This window comes from Podarcis pityusensis (genome assembly GCF_964106645.2).
Source record: "Podarcis pityusensis genome assembly, chromosome: 16".
NCBI classification, from domain to species: domain Eukaryota; kingdom Metazoa; phylum Chordata; class Lepidosauria; order Squamata; family Lacertidae; genus Podarcis; species Podarcis pityusensis.
Window position 1 is genome coordinate 37,047,941 of NC_138041.1, and position 21,002 is coordinate 37,068,942.

At 46.2% G+C, this 21,002-nt stretch overlaps 1 protein-coding gene and 1 long non-coding RNA gene across 3 annotated transcripts in view; one reads left to right on the top strand and one right to left on the bottom strand.

Moving 5' to 3' along the window:
* TMEM132B (transmembrane protein 132B) overlaps nucleotides 1-21,002 on the bottom strand; it is a 354,214-nt gene that overhangs the window by 85,074 nt on the left and 248,138 nt on the right. The gene's annotated exons all lie outside the window — the stretch shown is intronic.
* On the top strand, nucleotides 7,792-9,205 carry LOC308465437. Its single transcript, XR_013980437.1, has 2 exons — nucleotides 7,792-7,897; nucleotides 9,007-9,205. It is a non-coding gene; the product is annotated as an uncharacterized lncRNA (long non-coding RNA).

The following is a 21,002-nucleotide window of genomic DNA, read 5'->3' on the forward strand; positions in this document are numbered from 1 at the left end:
ATTACAGCCCATTATTCCGTGCTTTGCACACAACCCGGTCCTGCTGCCGAAATTTATTACAGCATTTATGGTATTAATTATACAAGTTTCAGCACCACCTGTCAGAGGGCATTCTGAGTCTCCTAAAAAATAATAATAACAAAAAAAACCCAAGAAGCATGCCTTTTGTTTACGTGCAGCCATGGTGAAAAGTGGCACGCATCGCAATTATTTATCTACCAGCACACAACCCATCAAGTTTGACAAGTGGCAGGAAGGAGGGTGGAATTTTGCCAAGCATGCTTCTTTCCCAAATGCGTTGCCTCAGTTTGCAGACCTGCTCCTGCTCCTTGTTCTCCTAAACTAAGGGTGAGGGACTTATTTCAGTCTGAGGGCCACATTTCATTCCAGGCAACCTTCCGAGGGCCACATGCCTGTGGTGGGTGAGGCCAGAGGGAAAGGTGAGCAGAGAAACAAATGCAAGTTTTATCGTGGTACAGAAGGATAGTTTCCACCAATAATAACACATGCCTCTCTATCCAAGAGTTAAAATCATAGAATCATAGAGCTGGCAAGGCAACCTAAGAGTCATCTAATCCACCTCCTGCAAAGCAGGAATCTCAACTAGATCATCCCATCCAGCCATCCAGCCTCTGCTTAGAAATCTCCAAGAAAAGAGAGTCCACCACCTCTTGTGGGAGTGTGTTAAACTGTCAAACGGCTCTTACTGTCAGAAAGATCATCTTGATGTTTAGTCAGAATCTCATTTCTTGTAACTTGAAAGCCAAGGTGGTTCTGCTTCCCTTTGGAACACATCAGCAAGGCCAAGATGAAGGTCCTGGCATCTGGGCAACCCAGGACCTCCATACACACTGCCCAGGCTTATGGTCTGGAGAGATCCTTTTGGTGCTGCTAACACAGCAAAAGCAACGTGAGAGGGATCAGGGGAGAAATTCGATTCGGTTCGCATTTAAAGGCGAGCCTCCCTAATTTGCACATTCTGAAACAGTACAATAGCTGGAACACAGCCATCCTTGGAAATTGGCACTTCTACGAATTTTGCATTGCAGTTCTCCAGCCATGTAAGCCAAGTAACATGTACACAAACACATATACAAAAGTACTTTGTGCATGAAGGGAAATAGTATTGTATTAGGGAAGTTTGCTTTGCAAGGATGTTTTTGATCATTGGGGGAAATTGCATGCAAAAATTTGTATACTAGGATAAATCACACTATTTTATTTTTATTTTTGAACTACTTTCCATAAGGTATCCCAAAGCAATTAATAATATAGATGTTGATGAATTTTCATGAGGACTTAAAAAAAAGATAGAAACTGCCAAGTGCTCACGGTGGCCTATGTCATTCTCTATACACACTCAGGTTATCCCCACAACTACCCTGTGAGGTAGGTTAGGCTGAGACACAAGGAGTATCCCAAGGTTTCCCAGTGAACTGCACACCTGAGTGTAGAACATTAGTCTTAGTATGAGTCCAGCAATCTTAACAATGGCGTGGTACTGGCTTAAAAGAAAGACATAAAATATTAATTTAACAAATGAATTCAATAACTAAATCATCAGTATGGAACTGCCCTCCCTTGCCTACCCCACAGATAGGTTGCCCCAATGTGAGTCAAGGGCATCTGACTTGCTTCAGTCCTCCAGGCCCAGTTCTGGGCTGAGAGACTGGGCAATTAATGCACATGCAAGTCTGCACCTGAGCAGGATTTCATGCAGAAGTCCTTCCACTTGCTATCTCTCTTCCAAACCTGGGGTTGACAATTAACTCACACTAATGAGGCTTACACACTGCAGCTCCTGGAAGAACGGCAAAAAGGGCAAGATTGTCATTTTAAAAAAAGAACACTCTCGTCTCCGTTACATTCCTGACAGATTTAATTAACAAAAATGTTGTGATAGCTGAAATTTCTTCCCTGTTTTACAAATAATGCCCTTTTGATGAGGGCTTCAGTTCGAATTACTGCCCTCTCAAGCGGCGCCACACAACCAGAATGCTAAGCTGATTGGCAATAAAACTACAGTAAGTGGTCCAAAGGGAGGGAAGAGAAATATTATAAACACAATGGAAGCCAATTGTTGGCTAATCATTAAGAAGGACAAGTTTATGCGTCATTCCATGAGTTTTCTCCTTTGGGTGGGCCTTGGCATTCAGGGATTTGGCTATAACTCTCATTTTTAAAGAAGAAGATATTCAGAATGCAAGTAGGGGGGTGGCATGCTGAGATGCTCTGCCACAACAAGAAGTCCCCACACCCAAAAATCTACCAAATGAGGGAGAACGCTTCTTCCCTAGCTGCCCAGACATAAAATGTATGCAAGCAATGGCATTTGCAGATATTTTCCAGATTGTTTATTAAAGCCTGAAACTTAAAATGTATTTATTTATTACATTTATTGTTAGGTTTCCAAGGGGTTGCTTGAGAGCAAGCAGGAAAATACCTCCCTGCTTGGCTGTGAAGCCTTGCTTTTGATGCAAAATAAACTTTATCTGTCCAGAGTGCCACTCTCCCATGGCTGGCTCATTCACTGGCAGAATCCGTGAGTGGGCGGGGCTTAAACTTTCCCCAGCAAAGTAATTTCTTGACGCCCAGTCTGCGCCTCCTCTCTCAGCGCGAAAGCTTACGGCGCAAGGAAGGCGTGGGTAACAGTGGACCTCTCCCCTCCCTGCTTTGCCCAGGCAAGGTGTCCTGGCAACACCTTGCCTCCTCTGAACCCTGCAGCTCCTCTCCACTGTAGGTGTGGTTACTCTCCCCCACTGAGGAGGAGCTGCTTTCCACGATCTTTGGGGGCTCTCTGTAATCCATCCGGCTTTACCTCTCTCCCTCCTGAACCGATGGCAGTTCCCTGACATTTATATATCACCTTTTTCTCCAAGTATCTCCCTGTCCTCATTTAAATCCCCAAAACAACCCTGTGAGGTGGGTTAGGCAGAGAGACAGTGACTTGTCCAAGATCACTCTGTGTGCTTCATGAGCAAGCGGGAATCTGAAGTCGAGTCTCCCAGGTCCTAGTCTGACACACTCTAACCACTTCACCACACTGAGTTATTCTGGTACAGTGGGAAACTGTGGCAAACCATCCGTTCCCCAATTTTGTGTCGCTTTTATTTCCCCTGATCCTGTTCACTGGGTTTGTTTCCCTTGGCAAACGATGCATCGATGCAACTCCTGGCTTCTTTCTCTGGCCTCGGTTACATGCACAGCTGATCAGGAATCACCAATTGAACTTTATGGCATCGTGCTGCTATGCAGCCAATCAGGAATTCAGTGATGATGTTAGGGACTGATCTATCTGCATGGGTAGGCAAACTAAGGCCTGGGGGCCGGATCCGGCCAATCGCCTTCTAAATCCGGCCCGCAGACAGTCCGGGAATCAGCGTGTTTTTACATGAGTAGAACGTGTCCTTTTTATATAAAATGCATCTCTAGATTATTTGTGGGGCATAGGAATTCATTCAATTTTTTTTCAGACAGCTTTTCAGGGAAGTTTTTAATGTGTGATATTTTAGTGTATTTTTGGTTTCTATGGAAGCCGCCCAGAGTGGCTGGGGAAATCCAGCCAGATGGGTGGGGTACAAATAATAAATTATTATTATTATTATTATTAGTCTAGCCCACCACAAGGTCTGAGGGACAGTGGACCGGCCCCTGCTGAAAAAGTTTGTTGACCCCTGATCTAGAGAGACAGATATGTAGTTTTACTTTGCAAGTCAGAACTCACTACAGCAAATCACCCAGAGATTCATGAGTAGATGTGAATCTACCCCCCCCCCCACACACACACACACATTACACAGCACCAGGTATTCTAATGGTACTGTAATAAGTAATAAGTAACAACAGTAACATGTCTTTGCCGTTTCATTTGTGATGGTTTGTTCTCCCATTTGTGTTGCCACTTAACGCTGCCATCATGGAAACTGACCTGCACATGTGCAGTGGAGGATGAACCACTAGGGCCAAGGGGACACTGCCCCACCAACCTCAGCCCCCTCACCACCTACCTGCCTTCATACAATCAGTTTCCTCCTCCTTAGCCTCAGTGTCGCCCTTAGCAGGGAGGAGGATGGAAATGAAACAAGAATTGGTTGGGTCTGCCTATCATTGGCTCAACCTCTGCCTGCTGTTAAATCTCCCTGACCTTTGACTCACCGGTTCCTGAAGGCACCAGTCACTACTGAAATACTCAGATGCACACCTAGAGAACACTTGGCTTGACAGTAGTACTTGTGAAATGCATCTAGTGAGCTTAGTAGACCACAAGTTAAGCATGAGTCAACAGTATGATGCAGCAGCAGAAAAAAGGCTAACACAGAAGTATAGTGTCCAGATCAAGGGAAGCAATAGTACTACTCTATTCTACACCTGGAGTCCTGTGTCCACTTCTGGGCACCACAATTTAAGAAGGATGTTGACAAGCTGGGATGTGTGAGGAGGGCAACCAAGATTATCAAGGGTCTGGAAACTAAGCCTTACAAGGAACGGTTGAAGAAGCTGGGTATGTTTAGCTAGCCTGGAAAAGAGGAGACTGAGAGGAGATATGATAGCCATCTTCAAATACATTAAGGGTTGTCACATGGAAGAGGAAGCATGCTTGTTTTCTCCTGCTCTGGAGGGTAAGACTTGAGGCAATGGCTTCAAATTACAAGAAAGGAGATTCCAACTAAACATTTGAAAAAACTTTCTGACAGTAAGAGCTGTTCGGCAGTGGAACAGACTCCCATGAGAGGTAGTGGACTCTCCTTCCTTGGAGGTTTTAAAGCAGGGGTTAAATGGTCATGTCATTGATGCTTTAGCTGAGATTCCTGCATTGCAGGGGGTTGGACTAGATGACCCTTGGGACCCCTTCCAGCTCTAAGATTCTATTCTTCTATGACCAAGATGATCAAGGGTCTGGAAACCGAGCCTTATAAGGAATGACTGAGGGAGCTAGGTATGTTTAGCCTGAAAAAGAGAAGACTGGGAGATGCAACAATAGGGCAGGAACATTTCTACATATGTGGTGGGAGTGCAAAGAGATAGTGGGATTCTGGGAAAATACCTATAACGAACTGAAACAGATATTTAGATTTTCATTTGGAAAAAAACCAGAATCCTTTCTCCTAAGTATCAAGTCACAGGAAATAAAAAGAACGGTCAGACCAATATTTATGTATGCAACTGTGGTGGCAAGGTTATTGATTGCCAAAAATTGGAAAAGCAGCAGCGTCCCAACTAAAACAAACTGGTTATCTAAAATGATGGAATACTTCCATATTGCCGAACTAACAGGAAGGATAAGAGGAGATATGGTACAAAAAGTGAATAAGGAGTGGGCTATCTTTAAGGAATACATCAAAATTTATGTGGAAAAAGTAGAATTTCTGACAGAAATTGAGTGAATCCAGAAAATGATTAGAGTGAAAGGAGAGTAAAGTTAAGGTAGAAAAAGAGATTAAAGAAATAATGAAATGTGTTTAAGCTAGTTGGAAAAATAAAGTAGCGTAACAAGAACGGCTGGAAGTGAAATCACTTGGTGGGTGTCCGTGTGGGGTAGGTGAGTAGGTATGTTGATATGTATAGTATAGATAGGTATTATATAGAGTAATGTAGGTATGTTTTATGTTATGAAAATACGGTAGTGTGTTGTGTACGTGTATTGTGTAAATGTATATGTATGTGTTTCATATGTTAATAAAATAAAATTAAAATTAAAAAAGAAAAGAAAAGAGGAGACTGGGTGGAAATATGACAGCTCTCTGAAGGGCTATCACATGGAAAAGAGAACAAGCTTGCTCTTTTGCTGTTCCAGAAGGTAGGACCTGAACCAATGGATTGAAATGACAAGAAAGCAGATTCTGACTAAACATTAGGAAGAGCTTTCTGATGGTAAGGTCTGTTTGAGAGTGGAATGGGCTATCTTGGAAGCTGGTGGGTTGTCCTTTGTTAGCGGCTTCTAAATGGAGGTTGGGTGGCCATCTTAGCTGTGATTCCTGCATTGGTCGAGATTGGACTAGATGACTCTTGGGTTAACTCTTCCAACTGCATAATGATACATGTGTGAACCCAACTTTCAGGTGCACTTCTGTCCAAGACACTCCTTCTCCTGCCTTGTAAACAAGTCGCCGGAGCTCCCTGCTCCCATCGAGAGCCAAAAAAGGAAAGCTGTGCATTTGGAATGAGGAGTATGACAGCAAAGTGCCAGCTTTGCGGAGACAAAGATGCCACGGGGCTCCATCGCTCCAGCATCCCATTGCCCTCCCTGCTAATTTCTCTCTAAAGACATGGGAAGCATGGATGGAAGGGCGCCATTAGCCTGCTTGGCGATGAGTAACAGCTTTTTACTTGGGAGATCTTCTTGCTGTGAAATTAGTGTCACAGATAAGTGGTTGCTCTGCAGCAGAGATGGAAACGTCTGCATTTCTGATCTTCATACACAACATGCCCCACACACACATCCCAGCACTTTGGCTAGGAAATTTACACAGATAGCACAGCCAGATGTCATGGGCTCACAAAGGCACTGTGAAATACAACCTGCCCAGCAGTACAGCTATTATAAGTGCCAATTTTTATTGCACTTTATGGAAACCTTGGCTTCCCTCCTTTCATTTTTCTATGTTCAGTTTGCACATGGCTCCAAAGTCGTGCATTTTTATCCTGATACACTATACCAAGGGGGGTCCAGACATCAAATATGGCCAGACCTCTCTATATGGCCCCCAGGACTGCCCTCAGGCAAAACCGGCTACTCAGACACATCCCCTCTCCCCAGTCCGAAATCCTTACCAGCCCTATTCTGCATCCTCTTTGTGTGTGTTTTGCTTGGCTGGGATGTTTCCTTGAATGCTGATAATCTCTCTTGCTGGCCTGGGTGTAGGGTGGAGGGGTGTGTGAGAGAGTTTGTAACTGTCCTGGCTCCCACCCTAAAACACTCACACAAATCCTCTCTTTTGCAAGTTAGAAACAGACCTTTATTCAGGCTCAGTACAGGCTCAGCAGCACAAACCATGCTCAGGAGTCATGACTCAGGAGTTCAGGAGCAGAGAAAGGAGTTCAGAGCTGGACAAAAGCAACTAAGATGTCCCAAGAAGTTTCCATACCCCACCCACCAAGCTTTTAATGGTGAGGTGTGGCATTCCCACTCGTAAGACTCTCTCGCCTTGTGAAAATTTTGGGACTTTAAACAAGCACTCCTTGGGGGAGCGGTCTGTTCCCATCTTAAAAGGTGGCACCTGGTTCTAGGCAACAAGGCTGCACCCTGCTGTTCAGGCTCCTGTTCGGTCACTGCTGCCTCTGGTTCTTCCTCCAAACTCAGTTCCAAACTCTCCAAAGCTTTTACTGAGGGTATTCACTTGTCAGGAAAGGAGGGTGGGGTGGGGAGAGAACTACATCCCTGCTCCTTCTCCCTAAGAGATGGAAGTCAGGGTGGAAAGCAAAGGTTCCTCCCACTCCGCCAACTCTGGTTCCCACCATTCAGGTGGGAAAAAATGCATTGTTTCACCCACTTTTGCAGCCAGGGACCCTGAAATATACTCGAGTGTTTATTTCATGCTCTTTATTTCAGCTCATGGTAAACAGTGAGTGAGTACTTCCCCCTCCAAACCTCTGGCTATATATACATTATTTACACAATGGGTCCCGTGTTATTGGCTGATTCAACTGCCCTCCTGGAGCCTGATTGGACTGTTCCTGCAGGCCAATCAGCTTGCTGATTCACTTCCTTCTGGAGCCTGATTGGGCTGCTCCTGCACTTCCTCCTGGAGCTGCTGATTCACCTCCTCCTGGAGCCGGATTGGGCGGCTCCTGCAGGTTGCTGTCTTCTAGAATCCTACCTGCCTATTGTTCTAGGATCCAAGCTCAGTATATAACAGACCCTCTTTCAGCTGTCATCCACAGAAGACATTCCACTAGGGTGGGTGTGAGGGGGGGGGAGAGATGGGGTAGAAGGGCCTCTCCATCAGCACAGAGGAAAGACCTTTGTCTCCTCTCCAAATTTTCCATCCCTAACTTTCACTACAAGTTTCTCTGTAACTAAGAATCAGGGCCCAAGCTTGCATTTCCCTCCTTCCTCCCAAACCCTTTTCCTTTTGTGTTGTGTCTTTTAAATTGTGAGCCTGAGGACAGAGACTGTCTTCTCCCTAATATCTGTAATCTTGTTTGGGAGGGGTTTGCTTCCAATTGAAAAGTGGAATAAAAATGCTTAACCACCACCACAACAGCTACTACTACTTCATGGCAAAGGTGGCATTCAAACTGGGTAATTGCTGATTCACAGCCTGGTCCTGTTGAGATGGTGTTGAGAGAATATTGGCTTGGAACTCCAGCAAGCATGTTGCCAGCCCAATTGTTTGCTGACAGTAGAAAACACACCCACACCCCCTTTCACACATTACAAAACTGCTGGGGGGGGGCAGGGGCACTGAGTGAGATGACAGGATGAGTGACCCAAGCCGGCCAAAAAATGGCACAGAAAATCCATCCTTTGTTGATCAGGCAACACAGTACAGTTCTGCCAAAACAAGCCCTGATGGATGCGCGCTGGCTGATTTCTCAAGCACTTTATAAATATTAATGGCAATGATAGAGCCTCTCAAAATTTGTCATGTCACATCGCTCTTAGAAAAACGCTCCGTGTGCGACTTCGATCAGGTGGTGGTTGTTTTTCCCACCAAACAACTGCAAACTCTACTTTGTAAGGTTATCCTCGCCCAAGATTCCCCCCCACACACCCTCGCCACCCCAAAAGAAAAGAAATGCAAGGTATGGGGTGGACATATGCTAGCTTTTCATAAATGTAAAGGTGCTGTAATAGAACCACTGGGGCTGGCTCTACCATGAGCTTTGCTGAGCCATTGGCTCGGGTGGCAGATCAGGAAGGGCAGCAGACAGAGACCTGAGAGCAGAGGAGGCTGGTCACTAGGGCAAGGTGGGTACCCGGACTTGGTTGGCTGGTTGGAGGATAGAGAGGGGCCGTAGAAACTAACCCATATTACAAAGGTAACATTTACATTTGTTTTTCAGGTGCCCACCAAATGTATGTGGCCCTCCAAAGGTAATGTGGCCCTCAAGCTGGAAAAGGTGCCCTACCCCTGATTTAACAGAATGCCAGTACTGCCAATCAACAAAAGGTGCCATACTACAGTGGCTTGCAAATATAAACTTCTTCTTCTAGTGCTACAGAATTTGCCAAGACAAATACACATGGGTTGAGAAATATGAACTTCAACTGCTCAAATAGAAGGTGAACATTATAAACTCTGCTTTAAATGCCTAGGAAACTGGCAAGTTGCTTCTTTCACAGCTGGTGGATGGATGGTCCTCCCATCTGGAAAGGGGAGGTTGCACAGAGCAGGGATGGAGATCCTGTTGTCCTCCAGATGTTGCTGGACTGCAGCTTGAATCATCCCTGACCCTAAGCCATGCGGGCTGAAACTGATGATAGCTGGAGTCCGATACGATCTGGAGGGCCACAGGTTCCCAGCTTCTGCATATATCCGTCTGATGGGAGTGGTGTCTACCATCTGGGAGTGGTGTCAATCATCTGACATCACAATGGCATCAGGTGAAAGGTGCTTTGAAGTTCCAAAGTCAGGACTGCAAAGCACCTTGAAAGGCATCACTAAAATGAAGGGTTTTCCTTCACTTTAGCAGACAATCTCAGTGCGCGCATACACTAATCCTGAATCAGGAATGGGTTTCCATCAAAAGCCCTGCTCAGACAGTGGGGTCGGGGGACTTTGCCTTAGCAGGAAATATCAATGCAACCCACACCCTAAATCCTGAACTGAGGGAAATGGTTTCATGGGCCAACTTGGATCCCCTTGGCAGGGCAGGTTTGGCCCACAGCCCAGAGGTTCCCCACCCCTGATGCAGCTCTATAGTTCAAAACATCTCCGGCATCTCTTGCAGGAGTAGGCTTCAGGATTCTTGAACTGTGGGCACGAAACAAGGCTCACATTCCTATAGGGGGTTGCCCCTGCTTCTAAAACTGAGGCTTGCATTCTGATTCAATACGCCTCGAGTTGGCAGTACCTGAAAGTGCTTTGTCCAATCCTGTCCAAATATGCTTAAAGTGATGCACTCGGCAATTTTCCCCTCTCAAGCTTGAGTTAAAGGACTCAGTGCTTTTTAAAGGCCATTTTTCCTGGGTGTTCCTTGTCAGCATTTCAGCCATCAGGCAACTGGGGACACCATTATTCAATCCCCCATTTAAAAGAAACCTTATTGGAATACACACACACCTGTGGTTCTAAGTGATTCACAACATTAGCCAACTGTTAATCAATGGAAAGGTTGTACTCTTAGGATGAAAACATGGTTTTTAAAGGCAGAGATTAAATGTGGCCACATATACAAAAAGAAAGAAAAAAGACCCATGAAGACACATCAATCTCAGGGGCTGACTAGGTTGGTGAGATACTGATGGATAGCATTTGAGAAACACTTTCAAGATGATGACAGACTGAAAATTACAGTCCTATTGTCATACAAGGAAGAATTGTGGAGAGGAAGGGATGGAATCCCACCATGCGCTGCAATTTAAGAACAAAGTACTTTCAATTCTCCTGATAAAGCAAAGGTGGGAAATCTGTGGCTCTTCAAATGCTGCTAGACTCCAACTCTCACCATCCCTGATCACTGATCCTGCCATCTGGGCTGCTGGGAGTTGGAGTCCAACATCACCCGGAGGGCCACAGGTTCTACACTCCAAGAAAGCAGGTGATCCACTGGACCATGGGCTGGATTGGTTCCCCTAGGGGATTTTTCTCATAAGATAAAGGTGGGAAACTGGTGGCCATCCAGATGTTTGCTGGATTCCAACTGCCATCACCCCTGACAATTGCCTCTGTTGGCTGGGGCTGATGGGATTCGGAGTCCAGCATTACATTGAGGACCACAGCTTCCACTTCCCTGAGAAAAGGGATGGTCAGCTGGAACATAAACCAATGGGAATTAGAGTCCAGCAACACCAATCTCTCCCCACCACCACCACATTCCCCCCATCTCGCCACGGAGTGCCCTTACCTGCTGCCCAACACCACACACACACGTCTGTGTGCATGCACATACACATACACAAACACACACCCCACACACAAAAATGTTCTTCCCAAAGTGATGCCAGAGGAACAGGAGAGTGTAGTATCTTTTGGTCCCACATTATTTTGGCTCGCAGGCGAGTGCAGCGCCAGCTTCCGGAAGTACATCGGCAGCTGCGGCAGAGGCAGCAGAGGCAGTGGCCGAAGCAGCAGAGGTCACAGTGGAGGTAGAGGAGATGGATGCAGAGACAGATGGAGGTGAAATGGGACACCCGTGATTGGCATCAGAAGCCTGGGTGGGCTTCTGTAAATCTTTGACAGAGTCCCACTCAAAGCAGGGCAGTTGTGTGATGTGGTGTATGTTGTCATCTGTCTGCCTTGGGAGACAATGGAGGATTGCACCTTGGCAGGTGAAGTCAAACTGCTGGAAGGTTACAGTACCTGCTGTGGCTGTAGAGACCAATATGGGAGAGACGTGTTTTGTTGCAGCCGGGGCAGATGAAGGTGTCTGGCTGTACGGCTGCAGGTGGCAAAGAAGGTGGTGGCCTCTCCTTCATTTGAATTTTTTAAGCAGAAACCAGATGGCCAACCTATTAGGGATGCCATAGCAGCAGATTCCCTATATTGGCTATGGATTGGACCAGATGCCCTTTGAGGTCCCATCCAAACCTATGGTTCTAGTTCGGAGACATTTCCACCAAGTTCAGCTAGCCTTCCCAATCCCCACCATGGCCACCTTACCCCTTAAGTTAAAAAAAAAGGATTTTCCACCTTTAACATTCTGCACTTGAAAACGCTCCATGTGTGCCCAAAACTCTGACAACTCACTAATCTGTCCTGAACACATCTTGTTTGGCAATTATATGGTAATGAACCCTTTCTCCTCGGTTCTTTCCATTCCTGAATGATTCATGCTCCGCTTTTCGGTTCTAAAAGCGCCGTTTTGAAGCTTTCCCCCAAATTCCACAATAATGTATCTGTTAAGCCAGAAAAAAACTCATGGAGATTTGCAGCTTTTCGAGCTCACCTAACACCCCCACCCCAACACAGCAGTTCCCTTTGTGAGTTGTTTGGGATTGATTTAACAACTTCAAAACAAAAAAAGTACACAGACAGTGCCTACTAGCATAGGAGACAGATTATCATTGTAGTCAATGGGATAATTGCTAGGCCACAAAATTAGGATTCCCATTGGAATTGATCACACACAAGGCCACACACTAAAGAATATACAGGAAGCACTTCATGCATGAAATGATGGGTGATTGTGTGCATTCCGTAGCTGGCAGCTAACATGCTGTTGTTAACACTTCGGTGGCTAACTTTATTGTTATGGTTGTTCTGTTGAGTTCCTTGTTAGGACTCAAAGTTACAAAAGGCCTTGAATCAAGGGATAGTGTTATGCCAAGAACTCCTCCCACATTTATTTATTTATCCTCTTACCATTCTCCATTAATTACTGGGAGGTGGGGTGGGGGAATTGTGTTCTAGAATTATCAAAAGGGAGAGAGAAATTTCCCAGAATCAGGAGCAGGGTTTTGTTGTGGTGTTTTTGCTTCTTTTCAAGCTGGCAAAGTTTCTTCCCTTTCATTCCACAAATTATCACTGATGGACTGCACTCTGCACACCTCTCTCGGCCTGCACTTTCTGAAAAACCTCCTGACATCCTCTCCTGGGCTTACATGCAAACGCAGAATTAACTAATTTAGGAGCAGCAAAATAAGCAGGGCCTAGAATCTCTCCGACCTCTTCATAGATCACCGCCTTGTTGTGGCGAAGGGGCTTGAATAAGGAACTATGAGCTATGCCATGCAGGGCCACCCAAGACAGACAGGTCACAGCCGAGAATTTAGACTAAATGTGATCCACCTGGAGAAATACGACTAAGACGACTAAACAACAAACAGAATCTTTCTGAAGCAAGGTCAAGAAGCAAACACGAGGGTGTTCACTGACCAGCTAGGTAGGCAGGGATTCAAAAATCAAGGAGCTGGTGCAAAAGAATCAGTCTGCATTCTGTGCCTGGAAATAAAGGCTTTGAAACCTGAGACCCACCTAGAGGACTGTTACCTACAGAGCTGATCCAGAATGCAGCAGTCTGATTGGTCCACAGGAGCCACCCAATCCAGCTCCAGGTGGAAGTGAATCAGCGACCTGATTGGCCTGATTGGGGGGGCTCAGTTAAGCCCCCACCCTGCTTAATCGGTTACATGACATGGTGCTTGCACACCACTTGATTGGCAATGCCCATCAACTTGGGGGGCCCCCAACCCCCTCAAATATTTTATTGGGAGGATGAAGCCCCCTCAGCCCCCAGAAGTTGGCTCCTATGCCTTGGGGAGCTCCAGATGGTTTTCTGAAGAGGATTCCTCCTGTGGGGCATGGCACCGGGTATGCAATCTGCTTTCCTGCAAGCTGTTGGTTTTCTTGAAAGCCCTTCTGAAGCCGTGCCTGGCTGTTATGAGCACGTTGGTTGTGCTCATTTAGACAGCAAGGGCCATTGGGTGCCAACTGTTTAGGGGACAATTTCCTGGCACAACATCCCAAGCGCCAGATGAAAATGTCAGTTGCCACACGCCCAGGGAACTTTTTTTTCCTTGGCAGCAAAATGTCTCTCATAATTGATTCTTTTCAACATCTGGTGTGCAGATCAACATGGGCGGCTAACAGTCCAAGAATGGAAGGGCGATTCATTTTCATTGCAACTTAATAAAATAAGCAAGTGAGGCGGGGGACGCGGGGTGTCAGAAACACTTTAAAAAATAGTTATTCCTCCACTCATCTTAACGGGAAAGGGAGCAGTTGGGTGCAGTATGGTTTATTACTTAGCCAAAGGACTTGTCTTTCAGCATCACAGGGAAGATAATTAAATGTGTAGATAATAAGCCCAATTTCCAGGCCTAGGAACTCATAAAGGATGCCAGGTTCTCTCTCCCCCATTGATATCCGTGCTCAGAATGTGTCGTCCTATTGCTCGTTTTGTGAATAGAAACCCAGCGGAACAAATGTCTCATTGCATGGGTCAGTGGGCCTGCAGGACACTAACACAGCACTGTTCATAAGGCACTGTTGCACATGCTTTCCCTTTTAACAATCTTGGCACAAACTTCTTTCTGCAGTGCATTCTGGGAAACTAAAGACCCATGCGTCTTGGTGGCTGTCCAACGAGACGCATTTTCCACAATGTGCTCCTTCTGGGGTAGTTTGTCCTCCTTTGGTCCTCACCCTGCACTCAGCTCTCAACTGGCGCTCCTAGAAGTTGTCAGCATGTGACAGTGGCCACACCCTGGGAATGGCTTCGGCTGGGCAACTAAACCAGGAGAGGGTAGCCGATGGGTCTCAAACCCTCAGTGAGTTAAGGGACTTCTCTTGCATGTGAAGACAGGCTTCAATGGGTTGAGTGGAAGAGACCAAGAGTGGGTCCAATGGTCAAAAAGACGGTTTCTGTATGTGCTGCAGAGAAAGTGAGGGGCAAATGGAGCTCGTTCACCTGGAAGGTAGTCCATCTAGAAGAAGGAAAACTCTGATTCTTAACCTTCACTGCTTTATGAGATACCTTTGGGAGAAGAAAAGGCTCCGGAGTAAACAATACACTAATCCGGAGTGGAGTCCCAAGGTGATTGGATGGCGTCTTGTACACCTCCTTCCAGCAACTCCTGCAGCCAAGCTGGTGCCAAACATATTGCTCTGTTTTCCTTTGGACCTCATCAGTGAGGCCGAGAGGGGAGTCTTGACATCTGGGCAGCCCAGGACCTTCAGACACATTGCCCAGGCTTGCGCCCTGGAGAGGTCAATTCTGTGCTTCTAATGCAGCAGTTTGACTTCATCCCCAGATGCTCACTCCATTGTCTCTCGAGACAGATGGATACCAACAATTAATTCAGTGGAAGCTGGTCCATAAGGACAAAGCAGGCTCTTCCCCACCAAACTCTGCTGCCTTCTTACTTACGACTAACCAGGGGTTTAGCTTTGCCTGTACCTGGCGCTGACTCCACCTGCTTTTGGCTCTGACTCTACCTACTGTTGGTCTCCCTGCCTTCCTCCTCACCAGTCCCAATGGACACTGCTCTCTACTGTATAGGAGCCTGCAAGCTTGCCTTTAAGGCAGAGGCAGAAAACCCAAGGCCCTCCTTCCCCCACACTCAAAAACTTCTGTTATTATTTATTTAAACTCTTTGTGGCGCCTCAAAAAAATTGCAGATGTTGCCACTGAAGGAGAATGTGGCAATCCCATTCTAAGTTTGCTTGATGCAAAAACCAGGGTCCAATGAGAGATGCAGTTCATCCCTCTGCTAAGACAAGTTGCCATTCTTACCAAATCCATTTTGTCTTCCCTCGGAATTCCTCAGGTGTTCTGCCTGAGGGTGAATAGCAAGAGTCACTTTGAATTTTGCTTGAGGCAAAAGCAGAGCAGTAGACAATTGGCAGTAGACCAGGTTACCAGTCCTTCTTGTTTAACAATAGGGACAACAAAAGCTTTTTCTTCACACCTCCACCCACCCTAGCCTCCAAATTGCAGGCCCAATACAAGCATATAAAGCCCTAAACAGCTTGGGGTCTCCCAAGTAACTAAATGAGTGCCTTTCCCAGCATCCACCATCTCAAACTCTGATCAGCTGGTGAGGCCTTCTTGGTGGTGTCACTGCTGGAAGCTCCCTGGTTTGCATTGATCCATGACAAGGTCTTTTCAGTGGCAGTTCCCCATTTGTGGAATACCCTCACTGGTGAGGTGTGTCTGCCTCCATCATTATTAACTTTCAGGAGGAATTTGGAAACATTCCTGTTTGCCCAGGCATTTGATAGTTGAAAGACACCGTTTCTGGCAACCCTGAGATCAATGAACGAGAGAATGTTTTAAAATGTTTATAGAAGGCTTTGTTTAAAGAAAAAAAAGGTTTTATTATGGATATATTCGCTGCCCTGAGCTCCTTTGGGAGAAAAAGTGGAATCTAAATTGAAAGAGGAGGAGGATGGAAAAGAAGAAGAGGGAGGGCGAGAGGGATGGGGAGATTAGTTACCTACAGTAACTGTGCATTTATATATGAAGGCTGTTCCAGAGTATGGCTCACAGGATGCAACAGGTAAATGGTTCCACCCTCCAAAACATCTGGTTCTACCACCACTCAGCCACTATTTTGCATCTGTTATAATCATCTCCTTTTCTGATTTCCCTTTAGAGGCTATACAGAAGAAGGGATGAGTTTGCAGCTTATGTGTTGAAGACCAGAGGCTAAATGTTGCTTGCAAAGGATTAGTGGCCTAAGATGTATGTCTTTCAAATGTTGCGATGGAAAGATCCCACGGGCTTGTAGGCGAGTTTGGTTCCTCAATGCTAGTTGGGGGTAGGGTGGAATTGGTGAAGCAAAGGAGAGTCCTCTTGTAATGGGGGAAAGAGGACAGCAATCTCACCAAGGACAGATGAACAGTCTGAATATTTAAAAGCAATTTAAGGTTCGTCTTGGCCTGTGTGATGGGTGGTTATCAGGGTTCCAATAAATAAACAAAAATAGACCCAAGAAGTCTGTTCACAACTGCTCTACATCACACATGTTTATCAACACAACTGTGTCATATTCACACTTTACATTTCTAGGTGTCCACACTCTTCTGAAAAGACTCCAGTTTGCAGTCCAGGCTTCTTCTTTAAGTTTATGTTATGTAAGACGCAGCGTCCCCCCGGCAATAGCAGCAACAGAATAGAACCGGCTGAAACAATATTACCCATCTTCACCATGAGAATGAAACCCTCGGCGACCCAGATTGTATCCAAGCAACCAGGAACTTTGCCAGTATGATGAACAAGACTTGCTACACATTTCCCCCTTATTCTTTTTGGGAGGACTGTTTTCATAAGAAGGCTAACGCACAGGGGAAACCATTATTGAAAAGAAGAATATTTATCTTTCTGCTGCTGTTGTCTAGAATTGGAACGGACAACTTTTGGAAGAAACACAACCATAATCCTTCTCCTCATTTGACCCTTAACCTTTTACTTGTCAACTTACCCATATTGAGCCTTTATATATAGTATAGAAAATTTATTGACCACTGTCATTGCCCTATGCCTGTGAGAGCAAGTTTCATAGCTTAACTATATGCTGCACGATGAAGGACTTTCTTCTTTCTGTCCTGAATCTCCCAACATTCAGATTCAGCAGGTTGGGTAAGGGCCTGGAACAGACCAATATCATGATAATCTGACTCAGTAGAAGACACACACTTATTTAATTCAGCTCTTTATTCAGAACCATGAGGATTAGAATTTACTTCATCTTTGGGAGAAGGTTCATAACTCAACGATGCTTTGCATGTAAAAGGCCGCAGGCTGAATCTCTTGCATCTCCACTAAACACCAAAGCAATATATAATTTGCTGCACGTGTGGGATGAAGTGGGAGTCGGAATTCAGGCAACATGCAGGACTTGCACATCTCTAGACTGAATGCACTGAACTATGGAATTCTGGGAGGGTACCTGCCAAATCTCTTTTGAGAAAGGATTTCACAGCATGGATCTGCTGGCACTAAATCAGGCATCCCCAAACTCAGCTCTCCAGCTGTTTTGGGACTACAACTCCCATCATTCCTAGCTAACAAGACCAGTGGTCAGGGATGATGGGAATTGTAGTCCCAAAACAGCTGGAGGACCGAGTTTGGGGATGCCTGCACTAAATGCTCACCTTCTAGTTGAAGGTAGTCTTCTGAAATGGAGAGGACGGGGGGGGGGGACAACTAGCAGCACTCCTCCAGATGATCCCAGTGACTGAGCTGGGATTTAAGGGTTCAGGTGGTCCTGAAGGTATCCGGACCCCAAGTTGTTTAGGACTTTGTATAGTAATACAAGAACCTTGAACCTAGCTTAGTAGTAGACGGGCAACCCGTGTAGGAATAAGGCTGCTAGACATTTTCCAGAGATTTAAGGGTCTATGAAAGATTACAGAGCCACCCAGAGCTTATCGCGCAAGAGAAGAAGATGTGATGTTCTCCCAATTGCTTTTCTCTCACCCTTCCTCTTGTCCCTTTTGCTGGAGATAAGCTACACTCCACAGAACATGACGTGATTTACAGCTACAAAATAAACTATCCTCATTGTCACCATCTGATATAAGGGGCCAATTTCGAACTCAGTTAATGTGGGCATTTGGCAGATTGCCAGTAGGGGGAGGATCCTGGATTGAAGCCAAAATTAGCCTTACTCAGAGTAGACACATTGAAAATAATGGACATGATGAACTCAGTCCCATTAATTTTAATGGGTTTACTGTAGTCGACCTTAGACCACATTCACGCCATACATTTAAAGCATTATGATATCACTTTAAACAGCCACGGTTTCCCCCAGAGGATTCTGGGAACTATAGTTTGCTTAGGGTGCTGAGAGTTGTTAGGAGATCCCTATAGCCTTCACTGAGCTACAGTTCCCAAATTGGTTTAACAATCAATCCTTCCTCTCAGGGAACTCTGAAAATTGTATCTCTGTGAGGGTAAGAAGAAGAAGAAGCAGCAGCAACAACAACAACAACAACAACAACAACATTTTGAATTGTGCTTAGAAACATAATTGGAGCCAATGTAGGTCTTTCAGGACCGGTGTTATGTGGTCTTGGCAGCCACTCCCAGTCACCAGTCTAGCTGCCACATTCTGAATTAATTGTAGTTTCCCAGTCACCTTCAAAGATAGCCCCATATAGAGCACATTGCAGTAGTCCAAGCAGGAGATAAACAGCACATGTACCACTCTGGTGAGACAGTGCCCAGGCAGGTAAGGTCTCAGCCTGCGTACCAGATGGAGCTGGTAGACAGCTGCCCTGGACACAGAATTGACCTGTGACTCCATGGACAGCTATGAGTCCAAAATGACTCCCAGGCTGCGCACCTGGTCCTTCAGGGGCACAGTTGCCCCATTCAGGACCGGGCGTCTCCCATACCTGCCCACCCTCTGTCCCCCCAAAACAGTACTTCTGCCTTGTCAAGATTCAATCTCAATTCGTTAGCCGCCATCCATCCTCCAACCACCTCCAGACCCTCTCACAGGACATTCACCACTGTCACTGGTTCTGATTTAGATGAGAGGTAGAGTTGGGGACATCTCTTAACAACTCCCAGCATCTTCAACAAACTACAGCTCCCAGTGTGGTCATCTGCCTCTGAATGCAAGTTGCTGAGAATCACAATTGGGAAGAGTGCTGGTGCACTCAGGTCCTGCTTGCAGGCTTCTAACAGGCACCTGGCTGGCCAGGGTGAGAACAGAGTTCTGGGCTGGGGGGCATTTGGTCTGATCCAGCAGGGCTCTTCTTATGTTCTCATGGTGCAGTGATATTCTCTTCCTGCTCTGGTGGGTTGCAGCCCAGGCTCCATGCCTGCTATGCTAACAAACACTCCAGGCTGGCAAACATGAGGAAAGATATGCAAACACAAGATGTTGCTCCTCACCAGGGTTGTCTCGCTCAACTTCTCATTGCCTAAGGCTACCGACTCAAGCAGGCTTGTGAGCAGAAGGAACTGAGCCATATCTAGGATGCAGCAATTTGTCAAGAAACACTAGAACTAATTGAGAAGTGAAGCCTTATTCAGGCGTAGCAAACTTCAGGCCTGGGGGCCAGTGGCAGCCTCCAGAGTGAATGGGGGCACTGCACAGCCAACCTTGGCCTGTTCTCAGCCAGTCCCCATCTGCCAGTCTTCTTGCCCAGCAACTGGTCCAGAGGGTAGCACTGACTGTCTCCTTCCTTCTTCCTTAGACCCAAAGTTGTCTTCGTCAAACTCGACAGGAAGGAGGATGGAGATAAAATTAGTTGACTGTCTGACATTGGCTTTTGCTCCACCTACTGTTGGCCTCCTGGCCTTCTGCCCTACCATTGCTGGTCACCACTGCTGGAGGCTGGATGCAGCCCTCCAAACCCCTAGTTCCTGAGACCTGCTCCAGCTACACACCCTCTCCCCAGTCCATCCACCCCCCAACTGCATCAGCCTTGCTTTGCACCATCCTTGACTCTATTTGCTTAGCTGGAATGTTTCCTTGAACTTAGATAATGCCTCTCATTTGCCTGAATGGGAACTTTCAGCCTAAACTACCTCTCAAGGTTGTTGTGAGAAGGCTAGGGAGAGAGGGAGAGTCATGTATGCCACCTTGAGCTCCTTCAGGAAAAGGAGGGATACTTTATTTGATAATGAATTAATTAGCTGATCTGGCAAATAAATCCTGTGTGTTATCATTCCTCCCCAAGGACGTGCTCTATGGGGAGCTGGCTTCAGGCACCCCACCCATTGGCAGACCAACTCTGCATTACAAAGATGACTGCAAACACGACATGAAGGCTGGCAACACCAACCCTGCTATGTGGGATGACCACAGTGCCTGGAGACAGGCAGTCAGGTTGTGCATCCATAACAGTGATCAGAGGAGGAATGAATGCTGGGCCTGGGAGGAGCACAGAGAGAAGAAACGCCAGGGTGCATCTGCAGCAGCACAACTAGATGCCTTCATCTGCCCCAGCTGCAACAAAACATGTCTTTCCTGCGTCGGTGTCTACAGCCACGGCGGGTGCTGCAACCTTCCAGCAGTTTGAATTCACTCCCAGAAGTGCACTCATCTCCATTGTCCCCCAAGACAGATGGATGCCAACAGCATCAGCAAAATCATTCTTCTTCCTCCCCAATGAGGTCATCCCAATGGTTTCGTTGAATTCTGGGGCTGTCTGACTTTTAAAAGAGATGATCCCAGCTCAAAGATCCTTAACAGAGCTATCGCCATCAGAGGGGTCCATCACAGCATCAGGGCTTACTGGGACTTACTCCAAATTGTAACCAAGCTCAACTCCAACAATGACGCAAGTTCCCTAGCTGTGTCGAGAGGACCAGAGACATTTTTAAAGGAACACTGAAAAATAGCTGTAGATTTTCCGGTTTGGGAGCCCAGAAACTTTGAGCAAAAGCCAATGTCAAAGAGAGAAGCCAGGCTCTCCCATATCATATATTAGCTT